The sequence below is a fragment of the Neovison vison genome, chromosome 4 (genome assembly GCF_020171115.1).
Source record: "Neovison vison isolate M4711 chromosome 4, ASM_NN_V1, whole genome shotgun sequence".
NCBI classification, from domain to species: domain Eukaryota; kingdom Metazoa; phylum Chordata; class Mammalia; order Carnivora; family Mustelidae; genus Neogale; species Neogale vison.
The window spans coordinates 219,432,555-219,444,642 of record NC_058094.1 but is presented as its reverse complement, the minus strand read 5'-3'; positions in this window follow the sequence as shown (position 1 = coordinate 219,444,642).

The window sequence follows — 12,088 nt, the reverse complement described above, 5'->3', positions numbered from 1 at the left end:
GCCTTCACTGGTCCTGTGGAATGCAGACACAAAATGAGCAGGGGAGAGCCTGATGGCTTACCCAGATAGTAAAGTAGAGAATTCAGGAGTCAGCAAGCTCCAAAGATCAATGCTGTCCTTGCCCGCTGGACTGACCTGCCCATGGGTGACAAAGGCTCAGCCAGCAGAGGAGCCCGGAGCCCAAGGCACGGCGGAGGTGGGCAGCACTGTGCCTCTTGTGCTTGGGGTTCTGGTCCTCTTGGGTAAGAGCTGAGCTCTCAGGTTCGCTCTTCCTGGCTGGAAGGTAATTCTGGGATGGCACTGCCATCCCAGAACACAGAGTGTTGCCCTGAACCCCGGACTCCCTTCCCATCTGCAGGCAGGAGGACTGGCTTCCGGCAAGGTCCAGGCCCACGCAGCTGCCCAGATGTGTCTCTGAGGCCAGCCTCCTCTGCGGTACCTGCCCACCACCCCGCCCCTGCCCCACCACAGGATGCCTGTTTACCTCCCACCCTCCCCACCTCTAATTGCGCTGGAGCTCTCCCACCCACCAGTGCATTGGCTGGGGTGACGGGCTCTGACTAAACCCTGTTCCCACTCTGCCTGCATGTCCTCCAATCCCCTTTCAGATGTCAGGTTCACAACAAGCTTCGTCATTACGTTTTCCTTTCCCCAGGCAGCATGCACACACCCGTCCTGACTGGCTGGTGCTGCAGAATCACTAAGATTCAGTCCATCTGATCAGATCCAAAGGGGCCTGGATTGCTTATGAATTACTAGGAGTAGAGATTCCCCAGAAATCATTCCCGGACTTTATCGGCTTACAGCACAGGCTTAACCAACTCAGGATTTCCCCACCCTCAAGCGCAGACCAGGTATAATGTTCTGGATAGTTTAAGTCTAGCCCTCCAGCTCCGCCCTTTCCCGAGAGGCTAACCTCTGTGGATGATATTCACTGGGGTCCTTTTTCCTCTACCTTGCAGATGAGTGTAGCTCGTGGGAGAAATGGCAGGAGCAAGGAGGCAGGGTCACCAGCTGTCCTGGTCTGCAAGACCTGTTCCCTCAGCTTCCTTCTCCAGGTCATGTTTCATAGTCCCTACTTTTCCCTGCTCAAGGCAGCAGTGTCCCTTAGCTACAGGGCTCAAGTGCGCAGGGACCCACACTTCTCATCCTCCCAAGCCAGTTGTCTCGGGCAATAAGAGCCACCCGCTTATGCCAGCCATAGAAAGCTTCTTCCCTTCCCTGCCTTCTGGCTTCCCTTTCCCTGCCACACCTGTGTACTCCTAGACATAGCAAGGGAAAATGAGGCATGGAGACTGTATTTTGATTTTAAAAAAGGAACAAAAGCCCAAACATTCTGCAATTAGCAGTAACAGAAGTTCTAACATTCTGCAATTAGCAGTAACAAAAGCCCTAACAGTCTGCAATTGGCATTGCTGAGAGAGTCAGCAGAAGTGTAGAGAAATATGAGTGTGAAAATAAACAGTGTGACTTGGGGACAAAGACTCTAAAGAAAATGCAGGAAGACTATATTCCTTACCTCCTGTCACCTAGCGAAGTTCAAGTCAGGGCACTCGCCTCACCTCCATGGTGGGCAACAGGATGCTCCACGCAGATCCCTCTTTGGGACTCTCACTCCGAACCCCCACCCTCCCAGGGTTGTGCCTCTCACTGTGCACCACCGTTGGCTGCAACAATCTCCTTTGATTTCAGTAGCAAAAAGGGAAACAGGTAAATTTCAAGGTGAGTGAGAAAAGTTTTAAATATTAGAAATAGTTTAAATGTTTGATAATTAAACAGTTAAAATAGTTTAAATGTTTGAAAGCTAACAAGAGCACTGGAATCTCAAAGCAGCGATGTAAAGGCAGGTAGGGTTAGTAACCATCAGTTTATCGTGGTGCTAACTGGTGCAGGTACGTGGCTCACTGGGACGGGCATCGCCCGGAACAAGAGACATAATGCACTCCTTCCGGCTTGGTGTCTGCAGCAGAAGGGCAGCCTAAGGTCATGGTGAAAGAATGAAGATGGCTTGTAAGGCTGTGTCAAAAGAATGGAAAATCATAGAATCTACCCTAGTGTGAGCTCATAGAAATGTAGAAGGACCTTAGTGTGGAATATGAACAAAGAATGGTTACCAATGGAAAGGAGCTCCCAGTAGAGCCAAGGAACAGGTGGTGGGGATAGGAAGGTTTGGGCAGATAGTGGGATGACTAATTTGTGATTTTGGAGGGGGAGCATTTTCAGCTCATGAGCAAGAACAAGGAATGGGGCAGCCACACAGGAGAGCAGAGCAAGAACTAGAAAAGAAAGACTCATCTTGGGGTTGGGCAAACATGCTTTAGACAGGATGCAAAAGACACGTAATGTGAAAGAAAAAAAGGATAAATGAGACTTTTTTTTTAAAAGATTTTGTTTATTTATTTGACAGAGATCATAAGTAGGCAGAGAGGCAGGCAGAGAGAGAGGAGGAAGCAGGCTCCCTGATGAGCAGAGAGCCTGATGCAGGGCTCGATCCCGGGACCCTGAGATCATGACCTGAGCCGAAGGCAGAGGCTTTAACCCGTGAGCCACCCAGGCACCCCGATAAATGAGACTTAACAAACATGTTAAATTTCATCTCATCCAAAGGCAACATAAGGAAAGCTCATAGGCAAACCACCGTGGGAAAAGAGACTCCGCATATTTAATGGTCCAAAGACTCCTACCTAGAACATAAAAATATGTCTCATGAAGCAATTGTATAAAGACAACCCATTTCCTTAAAAATGAACAAGTATAAAAGCAGGCACTTTACAAGAGAAAATAGGAAGACGGAAATGGCCAAAAAGCAAACATCATCACTCATTGGTGAAATGCAAACAAGATCCCACGGCACTCCCCATAGAATGGCCAACAACAAAAAGACGAGGTCATCAAATGCTGGTGAGAATGGGGAGGCAGGGGAACCCTCCCTCCCTCAGTATTATAAATCGGCCAGTCTGAAAACCTGTTCAACTGTTTCTATGAAGTCAAACGTGCATCTACCCTACAAATCAGCAATTTCACTTTTCTGCCTATGTCTGAAAGAAATAAATGCATTTAGCTACAATTACTTGTACAAGAGTGTTCAGAAGAGCTTTATCCATAATAGTTGAAGCCTGGTGCAACCCAGATATCCATCCATAGGTGAATGGATAAACAAATCCCGGTATATCAATGCAGTGGAATACCACACAGTAATAAGAATAAACTATGGATAAACCCAACAACATGAATACATTTCAAAAATATTAATTTTTGAGAAAAAGAAATCAACTGAACAAGAGCACTGACTATATGGTTCCATTTATATGAATGTCAAGCTCAGAACTGTGAAAAAGATAAGTTTTTTGGAAATAGTTGAGGAAGCCCATTTCAGGATACACAGACTGTATCATGCTCCAGGAGAGGCCATGGAGGGTTTGCAGTGGGCTGTTCTCATGGCAAGAGGATGGAGACAGCAGAAAGCTCAGTTAGGTCTCAGGTCTTTGTGTTTGACCCAGTTAGGTCAAAAACAAAGGAAGACGAGCTTTGAAAATACAGACAAAACTCATCTAGTCAGACATACAAAGCTTAATTCAGCTTATTTTGCAAGACCAACATGACCTGGGTCATTTCTTGTTTATGCCTCTGGAAATCATAAGCAAAAATTTCCCAAGAGTGATAGGAGGTAACCCCGGATCAACTCCCTATTATTTAAGAAAATTCCAACATTGCCAGTTTTCTATGACTCGGGCATTTATGGGAAATCAATCTCTCAGTCCTCACATTTTGTTTTTCTGAAGGCACATGCATGAGATTTTCCATTTTATATCCTCCTGGTTCCACTTTAGATTGAAATTCTTTCCCAAGAAGTTCAAGTATAAACAAAATGTGGTGATAAAAATCAGAAAAGTGCTTAGCTCTGGAAAGAAATTGATTGGAAATGCACACAAGGAAACTTTCTTGGGTGATGGAAATGTTCTTTATCTTGATTTTGATCATGGCTGCACCAGTGTAGACATTCATCAAAATACCAAGCCATCCATGTAACATGTATTAATTTGAGTCTTTTTACTCTCTACTAATTATACTTTAATAAGCTATTACTTAAGCATAAGTCAGCGAATTTCCTAAAAGATGGGAGATACACACAATTTTATGCTTGCATTCCCTATGCCCAATTGCGTGATGAACCACACACAAGTAAGAGAAGACAAGGACACTCACATACATGAAACACTGAGAAATGTGACGTGTTCCTGGAGACGGAAACATATAGCACCCAAATTTGGCATCAAAATCAACTAGACTAATAAGGTTGCTAAGAAGTAGCTGAGGATCAATGGCTGAGTTTTTGAGGGTCAAAAATGTAAAAAAAAAAAAAAAAATTCCTCCGGTATTTTAGAGATTATTCTATGAATCCTGAACTGTTGTAAACTCCATGGTTTGGAAAATTGGTCATTTATCAGTTTCACCATTCAGCATCTCATTAGGCTTTCAGCAGCTTAGCTTGGCCAGTCTGTGGATTGATTACTTTTCCAGGCAAGCCGCCTGTACCTCTCTCTGCAAGCAGGTCCTGGGTGAGCCTGCAGCACAAAGGGAGCATGTGACCAGGGGTGTGCACCTCATAGTGTTTGCACTTCCTGTAAAATTCAACTATGGAAGCCCAGTCTTGGAGTTAATGGATCCCAAGCCAGGTAACGTTGATTTTGGGTTGACTCTACCTGTAAGGAGTCAAGGAGGGAAATGGGCTGTGGAGAGAATAAAATTCTTGCCCAATATCCTTTTGTAATGTTTTACAAGGAAAAACCCAGGGACCTCATGACTCTCCCACCAAGCCAAAGGGGTGGTGAGAAATCTGTCCCTTCCTTAAGCTACCCTCCCTGAGCCTCAGAAGACTCAACCACTGCCCTACAGCCACAGGTAGAGACTTAGTTTGTAGTCCCTTCAGTTGTAGTGATGCTGTTTGATGCATCTACTAACATTTTCCTAAGTGGCTTGTTTACTTGTGTGTTATTGTTTTTTTTTTTAAGATTTTATTTATTTATTTATTTGACAGAGAGAGATCACAAGTAGGCAGAGAGGCAGGCAGAGAGAGAGAGGGGAAGCAGGCTCCCCGATGAGCAGAGAGCCCAATGCGGGGCTTGATCCCAGAACCCTGAGATATGACCTGAGCTGAAGGCAGAGGCTTTAACCCACTGAGCCACCCAGGTGCCCCTACTTGTGTGTTTTATAATTAGTTATTAAGAGGTTTTTTTGTTTGTTTGTTTTCCTCCAGAGAATTTTTGCAGAGTATGCAATGGTTTTGACCCCAAGGCAACTTTTCTGTAATAGTTTTAGATCTGGAGAATCCCAGATCATTCAGGGAGTTTAAAACTGCTCAGCTGCTTTCTGCTTTGTTCTGTTCATTGAGAAGAAAGTGAAATATTAATTTCACGTGAGATGCTACTTGATCCTCTGTTTTACTCAATTACCAGAATATTCCAGATTGCATGGAATAACATTAGGAACTCTCCCCCTGCACATGACGGAGCACAGTTCACACTGAGGGCCATCCTGCTCAGCGTCGGGTGAAAGCCTCAGTAAGGGCAGTTTTTTCCTCATCATGAGGTGGGGACTCAGGAAGGAGTCTCCGTGCTTGCGGCTGAGCTTTTTGTGCAGAGAGCAGCTGGCTGAGCTACGTTGTGGATTCACTGCTGGCACAGAGGTACACAGAGGTCTGGTTGGTGCTGGCAGACTCCAGGGTCAGGGGGAAGAACTTCTGCTCCTTTCGGGAGACGCTGTACCCTTCGGCAACATCCCCTTTGGTAGTGCTTGGGCTGCCACTTGAATAATAGATCAGCCTCAGCCCCTGTCCTGGGTCTTGTCGATACCAGAACATTGAAAAATGGTTCATATCCTGAGAACACTCCAGGGTCTTCTTGGTTCCTGTTTGTATAATGCTGTATCTTGGTGTCTGGGTGATCTCAGCCTCCATGGGACCTGTTGCAGAGGGAGACAGAGGGGAAGGCGAGGCTTAAGAAGTGAACTGCAGGGGGGAGGAGTCAAGATGGCGGAGAAGTAGCAGGCTGAGACTACCTCAGCTAGCAGGAGATCAGCTAGAGAGCTTATCTAAAGATTGCAAACACCTGCAAATCCATCGGCAGATCGAGGAGAAGAACAGCAATTCTAGAAACAGAAAAACAACCACTTTCTGAAAGGTAGGACTGGCGGAGAAGTGAATCCAAAGTGACGGGAAGATAGACCCCGGGGGGAGGGGCCGGCTCCCGGCAAGCGGCGGAGCAACGGAGCACAAAATCAGGACTTTTAAAAGTCTGTTCCGCTGAGGGACATCGCTCTGGAGGCTAAACCGGGGCGAAGCCCACACGGGGTCGGCGTGACCTCAGGTCCTGCGGGGTCACAGAAGGATCGGGGGTGTCCGAGTGTCGCAGAGCTTGCTGATATTGGAACGGGAAAGCCGGCTGCAGAGACAGAGCCGACAGTAAGCTCGCAGCTCGGAGTTGCCTTGAACCGGTCGCAGGCTCGGTGAGCTCGGAGCGCGGCCGGAGGTTGGGCAGACGCGAGTTACTGGGAGCTATTCGCTGAGGGCGCACAGGGGAGCGGGGCCCCGGGCTCTCGGCTCCTCCGGGCCGGAGACCAGGAGGCCGCCATTTGTATTCCCGTCCTCCGGAACTCTACGGAAAGCGCTCAGGGAACAAAAGCTCCTGAAAGCAAAGCCGAGCAGATCACTCAGCCCGGCCCCTGGTAAGGGCGGTGTAATTCCGCCTGGGGCAAAGACACTTGAGAATCACTACACCAGGCCCCTCCCCCAGAAGATCAACAAGAAATCCAGGCAAGACCAAGTTCACCTACCAAGGAGTGCAGTTTCAATACCAAGGAGAGAGCAGCAGAATTCCAGAGGAGGAGAAAACAAACCACGGAACTCATGGCTTTCTGCCTGTGATTTTTCAGTCTTGCAGTTAATTTAATTTTTTTCTTTTTCATTTTTTTTCTCTTCTTCTGCTAAAATTTTTTATAACTTTTACCCTTTTCTCTTTTAACGTTTTTAAACTAGATTATCTAATATATATATTTTTCTTTTTTATACTTTTGTTTATTCATTTTCTTTTTTTTTAATTCTTTTTTTTTCTTTTTTTCTTTCTTTCTTTTTGAACCTTTTTTTTATCCCCAAATCAGAAGAGATCCTAATCTCTTCAATCTTTTTTTTCTTAATTCTTTTTTAAATTCTTGATTGAATTTTTAATTCAATCTCTTTTTTTTAATTCTTTTTTTTTTCTTTCTTTCTTTTTGAACCTCTTTTTATCCCCAAATCAGAAGAGATCCCAATCAGAAGAGATTGGGAGATCCCAATCAGAAGAGATTGGGAGATCCCAATCAAAGGAGATCCCAATCAGAGGAGATCCCTCACCCAATCGTGAGGGGGGAGAAACCCCCCCTCACGATTTGGGATCTCTTCTGATTTGGTTAAAGCATATTTTCCTGGGATTGTTGCCACCCTTTTAGTATTTTACTTGCTCCTTCATATACTCTTAGCTGGACAAAATGACAAGGCGGAAAAATTCACAACAAAAAAAAGAACAAGAGGCAGTACCGAAGGCTAGGGACCTAATCAATACAGACATTGGTAATATGTCAGATCTAGAGTTCAAAATGACAATTCTCAAAGTTATAGCCAGGCTTGAAAAAGGCATGGAAGATATTAGAGAAACCCTCTCCAGAGATATAAAAGCCCTTTCTGGAGAAATAAAAGAACTAAAATCTAACCAAGTTGAAATCAAAAAAGCTATTAATGAAGTTCAATCAAAAATGGAGGCTCTCACTGCTAGGATAAATGAGGCAGAAGAAAGAATTAGCAATATAGAAGACCAAATGACAGAGAATAAAGAAGCTGAGCAAAAGAGGGACAAACAGCTACTGGACCATGAGGGGAGAATTCGAGAGATAAGTGACACCATAAGACGAAACAACATTAGAATAATTGGGATTCCAGAAGAAGAAGAAAGAGAGAGGGGAGCAGAAGGTATACTGGAGAGAATTATTGGGGAGAATTTCCCCAATATGGCAAAGGGAACGAGTATCAAAATTCAGGAGGTTCAGAGAACGCCCCTCAAAATCAATAAGAATAGGCCCACACCCCGTCACCTAATAGTAAAATTTACAAGCCTTAGTGACAAAGAGAAAATCCTGCAAGCAGCCCGGGAAAAGAAGTCTGTAACATACAATGGTATTAGTAACATACAAAAGTATTAGATTGGCAGCTGACTTATCCACAGAGACCTGGCAGGCCAGAAAGAGCTGGCATGACATTTTCAGAGCACTAAACGAGAAAAACATGCAGCCAAGAATACTATATCCAGCTAGGCTATCATTGAAAATAGAAGGAGAGATTAAAAGCTTCCAGGACAAACAAAAACTGAAAGAATTTGCAAACACCAAACCAGCTCTACAGGAAATACTGAAAGGGGTCCTCTAAGCAAAGAGAGAGCCTACAAGTGGTAGATCAGAAAGGAACAGAGACAATATACAGTAACAGTCACCTTACAGGCAATACAATGGCACTAAAATCATATCTCTCAATAGTTACCCTGAATGTTAATGGGCTAAATGCCCCAATCAAAAGACACAGGGTATCAGAATGGATAAAAAAAACAAAACCCATCTATATGTTGCCTCCAAGAAACTCATTTTAAACCCGAAGACACCTCCAGACTTAAAGTGAGGGGGTGGAAAAGAATTTACCATGCTAATGGACATCAGAAAAAAGCAGGAGTGGCAATCCTTATATCAGATCAATTAGATTTTAAGCCAAAGACTATAATAAGAGATGAGGAAGGACACTATATCATACTCAAAGGGTCTGTCCAACAAGAAGATCTAACAATTTTAAATATCTATGCCCCCAACGTGGGTGCAGCAAACTATATAAACCAATTAATAACAAAATCAAAGAAACACATCAACAATAATACAATAATAGTAGGGGACTTTAACACTCCCCTCACTGAAATGGACAGATCATCCAAGCAAAAGATCAACAGGGAAATAAAGGCCTTAAATGATACACTGGATGAGATGGACATCACAGATATATTCAGAACATTTCATCCCAAAGCAACAGAATACACATTCTTCTCTAATGCACATGGAACATTCTCCAGAATAGATCACATCCTCGGTCCTAAATCAGGACTCAACCGGTATCAAAAGATTGGGATCATTCCCTGCATATTTTCAGACCACAATGCTCTGAAGCTAGAACTCAACCACAAGAGGAAGTTTGGAAAGAACACAAATACATGGAGACTAAACAGCATCCTTCTAAAGAATGAATGGGTCAACCGGGAAATTAAAGAAGAATTGAAAAAAATCATGGAAACAAATGATAATGAAAATACAACGGTTCAAAATCTGTGGGACACAACAAAGGCAGTCCTGAGAGGAAAATATATAGCGGTACAAGCTTTTCTCAAGAAACAAGAAAGGTCTCAGGTACACAACCTAACCCTACACCTAAAGGAGCTGGAGAAAGAACAAGAAAGAAACCCTAAGCCCAGCAGGAGAAGAGAAATCATAAAGATCAGAGCAGAAATCAATGAAATAGAAACCAAAAAAACAATAGAACAAATCAACCAAACTAGGAGCTGGTTCTTTGAAAGAATTAATAAAATTGATAAACCCTTGGCCAGACTTATCAAAAAGAAAAGAGAAAGGACCCAAATAAATAAAATCATGAACGAAAGAGGAGAGATCACAACTAACACCAAAGAAATACAAACTATTATAAGAACATACTATGAGCAACTCTACGCTAACAAATTTGACAATCTGGAAGAAATGGATGCATTCCTAGAAACATATAAACTACCAAAATTGAACCAGGAAGAAATAGAAAGCCTGAACAGACCCATAACCAGTAAGGAGATTGAAACAGTCATTAAAAATCTCCAAACAAACAAAAGCCCAGGGCCAGATGGCTTCCCGGGGGAATTCTACCAAACATTTAAAGAGGAACTAATTCCTCTTCTCCTGAAACTGTTCCAAAAAATAGAAATGGAAGGAAAACTCCCAAACTCATTTTATGAGGCCAGCATCACCTTGATCCCAAAACCAGACAAGGATCCCATCAAAAAAGAGAGCTATAGACCAATATCCTTGATGAACACAGATGCAAAAATTCTCACCAAAATACTAGCCAATAGGATTCAACAGTACATTAAAAGGATTATTCACCACGACCAAGTGGGATTTATTCCAGGGCTGCAAGGTTGGTTCAACATCCACAAATCAGTCAATGTGATACAACACATCAATAAAAGAAAGAACAAGAACCATATGATACTCTCAATAGATGCTGAAAAAGCATTTGACAAAGTACAGCATCCCTTCCTGATCAAAACCCTTCAAAGTGTAGCGATAGAGGGCACATACCTCAATATCATCAAAGCCATCTATGAAAAACCCACTGCAAATATCATTCTCAATGGAGAAAAACTGAAAGCTTTTCCACTAAGGTCAGGAACACGGCAGGGATGTCCATTATCACCACTGCTATTCAACATAGTACTAGAAGTCCTAGCCTCAGCAATCAGACAACAAAAGGAAATTAAAGGCATCCAAATCGGCAAAGAAGAAGTCAAATTATCACTCTTCGCAGATGATATGATACTCTATGTGGAAAACCCAAAAGACTCCACTCCAAAACTGCTAGAACTTATACAGGAATTCAGTAAAGTGTCAGGATATAAGATCAATGCACAGAAATCAGTTGCATTTCTCTACACCAACAACAAGACAGAAGAAAGAGAAATTAAGGAGTCAATCCCATTTACAATTGCACCCCAAACCATAAGATACCTAGGAATAAACCTAACCAAAGAGGCTAAGAATCTATACTCAGAAAACATAAAGTACTCATGAAAGAAATTGAGGAAGACACAAAGAAATGGAAAAATGTTCCATGCTCCTGGATTGGAAGAATAAATATTGTGAAAATGTCTATGCTACCTAAAGCAATCTACACATTTAATGCAATTCCTATCAAAGTACCATCCATCTTTTTCAAAGAAATGGAACAAATAATTTTAAAATTTATATGGAACCAGAAAAGACCTCGAATAGCCAAAGGGATATTGAAAAACAAAGCCAAAGTTGGTGGCATCACAATTCCGGACTTCAAGCTTTATTACAAAGCTGTCATCATCAAGACAGCATGGTACTGGCACAAAAACAGACACATAGACCAATGGAACAGAATAGAGAGCCCAGAAATAGACCCTCAACTCTATGGTCAACTAATCTTCGACAAAGCAGGAAAGAATGTCCAATGGAAAAAAGACAGCCTCTTCAATAAATGGTGTTGGGAAAATTGGACAGCCACGTGCAGAAAAATGAAATTGGACCATTTCCTTACACCACACACAAAAATAGATTCAAAATGGATTAAGGACCTCAATGTGAGAAAGGAATCCATCAAAATCCTTGAGGAGAACACAGGCAGCAACCTCTTCGACCTCAGCCGCAGCAACATCTTCCTAGGAACATCGCCAAAGGCAAGGGAAGCAAGGGCAAAAATGAACTTTTGGGATTTCATCAAGATCAAAAGCTTTTGCACAGCAAAGGAAACAGTTAACAAAATCAAAAGACAACTGACAGAATGGGAGAAGATATTTGCAAACGATATATCAGATAAAGGACTAGTGTCCAAAATCTATAAAGAACTTAACAAACTCAACACCCAAAGAACAAATAATCCAATCAAGAAATGGGCAGAGGACATGAACAGACGTTTCTGCCAAGAAGACATCCAGATGGCCAACAGACACATGAAAAAGTGCTCCATATCACTCGGCATCAGGGAAATACAAATCAAAACCACAATGAGATATCACCTCACACCAGTCAGAATGGCTAAAATCAACAAGTCAGGAAATGACAGATGCTGGCAAGGATGCGGAGAAAGGGGAACCCTCCTACACTGTTGGTGGGAATGCAAGCTGGTGCAACCACTCTGGAAAACAGCATGGAGATTCCTCAAAATGTTGAAAATAGAACTGCCCTATGACCCAGCAATTGCACTACTGGGAATTTACCCTAAAGATACAAACGTAGT